At 47.8% G+C, this 8,230-nt stretch overlaps 1 protein-coding gene and 1 long non-coding RNA gene across 2 annotated transcripts in view; one reads left to right on the top strand and one right to left on the bottom strand.

Annotated features, from left to right (window-relative positions):
• The window catches only part of LOC133223331 (core histone macro-H2A.2), a 27,847-nt gene extending 25,930 nt beyond the window's left edge, over positions 1-1,917 (bottom strand). The window contains exon 1 of the mRNA XM_061373932.1: positions 1,849-1,917. The gene's annotated coding sequence lies outside the window, so the exon portion shown is untranslated. The remainder of the gene's footprint in view (positions 1-1,848) is intronic.
• Positions 1,691-3,387, top strand: LOC133223335 (uncharacterized). The gene is made up of 2 exons (XR_009728529.1): positions 1,691-1,753; positions 2,720-3,387. It is a non-coding gene; the product is annotated as an uncharacterized LOC133223335 (long non-coding RNA).
• The last annotated feature ends 4,843 nt before the right edge of the window (positions 3,388-8,230 follow it).

Below are 8,230 nucleotides of genomic sequence, written 5' to 3' on the forward strand. Positions count from 1 at the left end.
CTAAGGTAACAGCTACACCAACTGCCAAATGCACACTAGTAACCAGTTCTCACTATTTGAGCTATGGTAGCCAGTCTGGCATGGCAATCAGCTGGCATGGCAGCTTAACCTGCTGTACCTTACAGGTAGCTACAATGTAATTTGGCAGAGGGAATTTTGCACAGTGTGACAAGCGCCCTCCCTCCCACAACCAGAGGTTCAGAAGTGGTAACTGCACTGGGAGGAGCTACACGCGAAGCTCCGACAGGCTGAAACGCTTGGGCATGACTGGATACCAGCCTTGGTGGCCTGGTCCACAGAACCAACACCCCTCGTCTTCCCAAGGCTTTGTACTAGAACTATTTCTACCAAGTTTATTCACCAGTTATGCCTCGGACATCATTTCCAGATGATTCACACGTGCTTGGCATCTGGAAATGTGAACTTCCAAATACTGAGGAGACTTGAACTCAGCAGGCAAAGGCTGAAGTCAAGGACATGCAAGACTATCAGCATGCCTGCACTTACCTCATCTCCATCCTAAGATCTATATGAACAGCTAGGAGTTCACAGGTAACCCAAAGACATTGCATCTAGGTGCCAACTTTGACTGTGCATTCATACTCGAAAGCCACGTTGTGAAAATAACTCAGAAAAGCTGAAGCAAACCCTGTTATCCGAATGAACTGGTACGGCACAACCAATGTGCACACACAGCACAAGCGGCCAAGCAGTATGTCTCCTGGACTTAACCTACTCCAAACCGAAAGACACAGAGTGTGTCCCCACTGCAAGAAGCTTCACGGGCACCCTAAAGCCCGAAAAACCCGGGTGTCTTCGCAGAGGTATCTTCCCCTCACACACAGCGGGAGCTGTCTCCCAGGTGGCACAGCACGGTTCACACACCGACTCTTCTTTTTACCTTCCTGAGAGTTACTGAGCTCGCGGGGGCCCACCCGGTCCCCACCGGGCTCCGGTTAGAGCCGCTTCAAGCCCATGCAGCCCGCTGTGCCGTGCCGTGCCGTGCCGGCAGCCCGGTGCCGCCCGCTGAGGCAAACGGCCGTTGCCAGGGAACACCCACTCCTCAGACACCCGAGCCACCACCCCCCCCCACCAGCCCTCTAGGCCGGGAGCGCGACCCGACCTCGGCTGGCACCGCCCCGCCCCGCCCCGCTCCTCCCGCTGATTGGCCACCTTGCCAACCCCGCCTGCCCGCTGGCTAGGAGGGAGCGCGCTGATTGGGAGGCAGGCGGTGAGCGACGGCGAAGGGGCTGGCACGCGCGGCCGTGCCGCGTGCGCGCTCCGTAGCCGGCCGCGCAGGCGCCCTTAAGGCGTGGCGGAGGCGGGGGGGGGGAGTGGCCGTTGGCTTTCCCGCGCAAACGCTCCTTCCCCCACCCCCCCATCATCCTCCCGTCAGCAGGCTCGGTTCCGCCGCCGCGGAGGCTTGGCCGCTGCCTGTGAGGGGTGGCGGGGGCCGTCTGGGAGCGCGTTCCCGGAACAGGAAGCGCCGCGGCTCCGCCTGGCTGCGGGGCGAAGGGGGAGGAACGGAGGCCGCGGGAAGGCCTCGCGTCCCCACCTCCCCGCCCCCCTGGGGACGGCCCCCGCGCGCGCAGTCGTCTCGCGTCCCGCGGCGGTCCCTCCCCAGGGCCGCACACCGCCCCCTCCCCCCAGCGCCCCCTGCGCCTCACAGCGGCCCCGGCGCTGCTTCCGGCCCGGCCATGGTCGGGGCCGCCCGGGCGGTTGCGGACAACGGCAGCAGCGACGGGAGGAGGAGGTGGTGGTGGTGGACTTGGGTCGGGCGCCCGGGAGAGGGAAGGAGAGCGGGCCTCGCCGCAACCCCGGAGCCCCTCGCGCCGCCGCTCCCCTCACCTGCCGGCACCCGCCGCCGCCTTCTGCTGTTCCCTTCCTCTTTTTCCTTTTTCTCCCCTTCTTTTTCTCCTTGCCCCCAGTCCGCTCCCCCCTTTTCGTCTCCCCCACCCCCCGCCCGCCACCCTCGCTCCGCCTCAGCCTCCGGCTCTCCTCCCGTATTGTATGTTTCAATGGAGATGGCGGCAGCTCTTCTAGAGGGGGGTGGAAGGGGTTTCCTCCTGCTCCGCATACCGCCTCTAGGAGGAGTCACTGCAGCCCGGGCCTGCAACAACCCCCCTATCGCTGCCGCCCTCCCAGACATCGTGCCGCTCCTCCTTGCCCGGGCCCCAGGGCTGCTGCTGCTGCCGCCTTCCCACAGGCACCCCCTCCCCGCCTCCTCCATCGCCGCCCCCCCCACCCGCACGCCCAGCAAAGAAAGGGCTCCCCCGACCCCGGTCCGCTGGAGCTGCGGGGCTTGCGGTGCTCGGGAACATAAAGGGAAAATGCGTGATTTGCCGTCCTTCTCCTCACAGGGTGAAGGAGTTAGGAGTCGCAGAGGTTTCCAGGGGGTCCTAGCTTGGGCTGATGCGCAGGGATAGGTTTTGAGGTGCCCTCCGCACACCCTCCCTGTTTTTTGTTAGGAAGGGAGGTGCCTATCCTTATATCCCAAGGCAAGGTGACTTACGCTTCTTGGTGCGGTGCTTTTAATCCAAGTGTTCCAGCATCCCCGAACTGGCTTAAAACGACCGTAACAAAGAGTACTGACAGCTCTTTGTGTCTTGTTGCATTGGAGCGTTTAAGGCGGTCACAAGCTTTTCAACTCAGCCAGGAGGGCTGCAAACTTAACTTTCTTTCGAAATGAAAGCTGAGGTGGTTTTTGTTTTCCCCACAGTTGCACGGATTCAAGAGCTTGAGCTCCAAAACACACAGTAAGTGATTGTATTACGAGTCTCACAGCTTGTTCGTTGGCAGCGCCAAATATGTGATGCAGACTGATGCAAACCGAAGAGCGCAGGGCTACACCTCTTAAACTGATCTCAGGGATATTTTTACATGCAAGTGGGTTTATATCGTCATTCCTATACAAGCATTTTGCATCACTGCACTCGTTTCACTTGAAAAATATCTGGGGGCTGCTCTAATGCACTGGGAGATAGAATATTAACCCGGATCAGCAGAACTCACATGCAGTGTTCAGGAGGGTGTCTGGGAACAACAGACCAGAGCGATAAAGAGGCATCCATGCTTTCAGCTTTCCCTTTGTCACTGCAGAAAAAAGTCACAAAGATTCACTGGCTTCCTGGAGTTTGTTTTTGGCTTTGCCAAAATAAACTTTTATGTCTGTATGGAATTGCATTTGGTGGGGGAAAAAAAGCAATAAAGAATTTATTCAGATTGTGTTAATTGTGGACTGCATTATATCCCAGAGAAAGAGGGCATGAACTGAGGACCTATGGCTTCCTCAGCTGCTCTGTAAGCCTGGGTAAAGGATTTCACTAAACATGGCTGTATTTTGACTGTCACTTAAAATGGAAATAAAGATACTTTGGTTTTAAGCAATCCATTCAGTGAGTAAGAGATATAATGTACTTCGGTGGATTAATGCTTTACAGTCTATTCTCTTCCCCACTTCTTTTTGAAAGCAGGTCAAAATGCTTTGAAACCATAGGAGAAAAGCTCACGTGCATGGTTTGAATTATTTTACATGCAAGGAGAAGTCTTACTTGGATCTTCCCTGTTAACACTTTGAACTTAGAAAGGAAAAAAGATATCTGTAGAACGTAAGTGTATTGAACCATATTGGGAGGGTAGGAGGAATATAAAGAAGATTTTTAAGTACTAAGCATAAAAATGAAAGACGATGTAAAAGCCCTGTGAAAAGGAGGAGAGCATTTACATTTTTCTGTTTCCAGATACAACTAATTGCATCCAATAATCTGAACAGTTATGCCTGTGGTGCATAGCTTTGTAATTAAAAATAGTTTGAGATGAGACAAAATAAGCATCATAAATTTCTGAGAGTATTCCCAGTTTGTTTCAGATTGACATCAAATAGTTGTATGTTAACAACACAAACATGTAGCAGGTCTTTAAAGGAAAGAAATTGTCTTGTATGTGAGACAAACTTTCAGCATTAGAACAACTCATTCTGTTTACAAGATCATTTATCTGTTTACAGGCAACAGTTCCATTCAGGCATATTTCCAGCTTTAATTTTGTGGTTTTCACATCCACCACATAGGTATATGCCGTTCAGATGGATCAGGTGAAATGAACTGGTATAAGGGTGGGCCTCCTCTTCACATTTGACTTTCATGTAACGTGGTCATCAAATGTCACAGGTTTCTAAGAGGCTTACCTCATCCAGTGAATATGGGGCTGTGGCCTCCTAACGCAGATTTTATGTTCCTTCAAACAAGAATCTAATTCAGTAGAGCAGCTATGAGAGAAGGGATCTCCTGCAGCTGGTTTCTGCTGTTTGTTATTGCTGCTTGGGAAGAATGTGTGTTCAGGGAAGCAACACTGGGATGGAGAAAACCCAGATGCTTCTCTGCCCTTGCAATGGCCAAGGAATCACCACCGATGCACAAATCATATCTTGGCCTTCCCGCTGGAGGAGACTGAAGGAAACAGGAGTGCTGGACAAATGTGAGAGAGGAGGAGTGCAAAGACCATAGTGTACCGCCTTTTTTCAAGTCAATCATAGAGGTCTGAATTTTAATACCAATTTTCCTGCCTTTGTGTTTTTTAATTGTCCAGCTGTAAATTCTATCTCATTGTTTCTTCCTCCAGTGGATACAGCTTATCTTAAGCTACATGTTAACAGCATTACATGCATGCTTTATATTGCTATATTGTTTCTGGAAGATTCTGAGTTGCTTTGTCACACAAGAATAAACAATTTTTGAGTAGAAGAGATTAGAGTAAGGCAGGATTCAGAGAGATACCCATGTGAGTTGTTCTGCAGTAACTGCATGTTTAGAACCACCAAGATACACGGGTTTTTCTCTCCAGCTCCAAGTTTAGTGCTGAACACTAAGGCTGCAATGGAAAAGCGATGAGCAGTAGGTCACCTAAACCACATGGTGAGAACTGGCAGGGTGGCTATCTTTGCAAATCCTGTAACGCAGAAGATGACTGGAGGTCCAAGATAGGTCCCACTAGCTGTATGCTCTGGCCCCTTCAATCCAGTTGTTTAGGGAAGAATCGTTACTAACTAACTAGCTCTTCAGAACAAAAACTTGTGATGCTGGATTAGAAGAGAGCTTTTCCAAATCAGCAGGAGCGAAGCCTGCCCTCGCTAGGTTGTGCAGAGACCATCTGCCAGTTGACTTCCAAGTGCAAATACAATCTGTTAGTCTGTCAAAACAAACAACATAGCTATTGATGGAGCATTTATAGACTGACTAATTCTCCAGCTATTGGAAAAAACAGCCTGTTTATGGCACTCGCACTTTTGGGCAGAAGCTGTTAAGTCTCAAACATTGTAATGAATATTTCATAGCTTCAGAACCAAGAGATACAGCTTTGCTCTTGCTTACGCTGGCAGGCATCCAGGGTGGTCCTGGCAGTACAGTAATGTCAAGTACTCTGAAAGCTCTATTTTAAGGGCATATATAATCCAGGAATTTTATCAAATCAGTGTAAGCGTTGTCATGTCATTAGGATAACCTAATACAATCAAAGTTGATGTGTGTGTATATTGTGTCAGTAAATAACAGATGTAATAGCAGAGTTTTGCAAATATTCCATATTTCTGTATTGACACCGCCCCTGCCCCCAAGCTATTTTTTAATCCCTCCTCTATACTGTTTGTGGAGCTACTATGCTAGTAGGTTGTGTACAGTGAGCTTTTCTTCTTAAAGAAGCCAGAAAAGCTAAATCCTACCTTTTTGGAGAACTCCCTTATAGTAGTATTTTTAAAATTAGATCATCCCCTATACTTCAGAATTACACGTCTTTGTGTCAGATTCTGACATTGTGTTTGAGGTAGACTGATGGTTGAGCTGTCTTCAAAGGTCACAGATTACCTAACACATAAACAAGGAGAGAGGTCTTTCCTGTCCAAACGCCAGTGATTCTAGAAGATAAATGCTGCTTATTAGCTTAAAACCCCCAGTGTTTTCATCCTTATGGTTTAAAAAGGAGTGTTTTAATCTTTGCTACTTACCCTTAAACACATCAATGGAGGCTGCAGAGATCATTCTCTTGATTCAATTATTTCTTAGTCATTCATGTAAAAATGGTCATTTAAGACAAATATTTGAGTAATCATGTTTAGTCACAATAATCATGTCCTTTTTTTGTCAATGGAGATTTACAAGTCTTGTCAGCATCACAGAAAAAAAAGAAAAAAAAAGAATAAGGGAACCCAGAAAACAACATTGTGTTGAGAAATTCCTCCCCTCAGCTGTGAAACAGTAACCAAAACCGAGTAACGTACAGGGAGAACTGGTGTGGCAGTCACACGTGGGATGGCTTTCCTGAAGAATTAAACAAGTCAGCACTTGTAGCTGGGGAAGCTGAGGGGTGGTAAGGACACAGCTGATTCTCTTGGGGCTCTGTGCCTCGAAGGGACTGCAGATTTGACTATTAACTAGTAAAAAAACCCTATGTCAGAATCTGAGTTTAAGGAAAGTTGCATGGATAAAGCAATACATTTGTGAGTGATGCCATTTGGCCACAGATTAATATGGTAACCAAACACTGCCAATCTAAGGGGCAGAAAAGCCTCTTGTCTCTGTAACACGTGTGAATTTCTTGTAGCAAACTATTAGCAACAAAATGTTTGGGTTTACTGTAGCAGTCTTTTCGTGCAGAAAGTGACACATCCCAGCAGGTGCCTGGGAGGCTTCTGATGCAGTCATGTTTTGGTTTTGGCATTGTGTAGAACTACATTTCTTTGTTGGAGGAGCAAATACATAACACGGTGTCATTGCACCATTTGATCAAGTCACTCTGCTACAGATCACTCCAGATCTGTACTGCAGGATACTTTCTTAGCAAACTGGCATCTCACTCACAAAACTAAATCACATTTCCCACTTCTCACACTGTTGCAATGGGATCTTGTGTAGTTATGTGTGATCAGTTTTCCCTGTGCTAGTAAAGGTCTTTGTCCCGTTGCAGTTATGCTCTTTGGTATAGTTTGGAGCTGTAACACACCTTTCCTTTCTCTGTGAGATTTACAAGCTCACTGTCTTTATGGATGGGACCATTAAGCTCCAAGTTCTTTCCAGAGAAATTTCATAGGACAGCCCTGCTTTTTTGTCTGCTTTCACAATTGTTCCTGGATTTGATTTAAAACAGGTAATTTGCATCATTAAAATAACAGACTTTATTTTCCTGCTCATGACAGTCCTTGGAGGGGGAAGGACAGGAATAACTGAAAATCTCTAAATGTGACCTATAAATAAGGAAGCTGCATTGAAATAAGCCTAGCTCCGGGTCTCATGTTTGTCTGAGGTAGTACTCAGCAAACCTCCAAAACATCTATTTATTGCACAAGTGCAAAATTTTACTACTCTCCCAGGGAACAACAGGACACATCCAGGAGCCATCAGTTTTACAAAGCAAGAGTGACCTTACAGCCCTATAGAATTGTAGAAATTACATGTTTCAAATACATCCACCTTTCATAGTTGGAGCAAACAAACATGGTCATTTTTCTGCCTAACATAATGCATCAGTCACATTCAGCTCCTTGGGGATTTTGCCTCATGATATGTGTACCCAGAGGAGATCAGGAGGGAGGCATGCACTTTTCCTGTCTGGCAGCTCAAGAGCTAAAGGTTTTTCAGCAAATCACTTTCATTTCAAGGAGTTACCACTGTGTCAGTGCATGTGTTCCCTCTGGGCTAACACAGGCACAAACCTACACATACAGGAGAAGAGTAAGTATCAGTCTCTAAGCAGAGTGGGGAGGGAGAGACTGATGCTCCTGGGGCTGCCCACTTCTCCCCTTTGGCTGCAAAAGGAGCCAGGGGAAACTTGCTCCAATGCAGATGTCTAGGTTTCCGATACCTAACATTAGATGAGAGGAATATATCACTGTGGGGTATAGTGCAATTATCATAATCGCTGTCATGGCAATTGAAACCAAAGTCACCTTCCCCCTGTATTATCATGCCTTGCTAAAACCAAGCCAACAGGACAGGTTCTGTTATCCCCAGATGCACTCACCAAAGGCTCAGCTATTCGATTTGTTCCCCTCCACCACCTCCCCTATTAGCAGGGGATTAGCTCAGAAACAGAGTGAACATTTTACCTTAGATATGATCCCTTAGCAAATAGCTGTTAACTCTTGGGTTTTGGGGTAGACAGACACCACCTTATTGATTCTGTCAATTTTGAGGAAAGACAGTATAAGAAAGACAAAGCTGATAATCACGACCTGATATCT

The sequence above is a fragment of the Neopsephotus bourkii genome, unplaced genomic scaffold (assembly GCF_033783945.1).
Source record: "Neopsephotus bourkii isolate Nb327-2 ecotype Australia unplaced genomic scaffold, CSIRO-AGI_Nbou_v1 NB_1634, whole genome shotgun sequence".
Classification (NCBI taxonomy): domain Eukaryota; kingdom Metazoa; phylum Chordata; class Aves; order Psittaciformes; family Psittacidae; genus Neopsephotus; species Neopsephotus bourkii.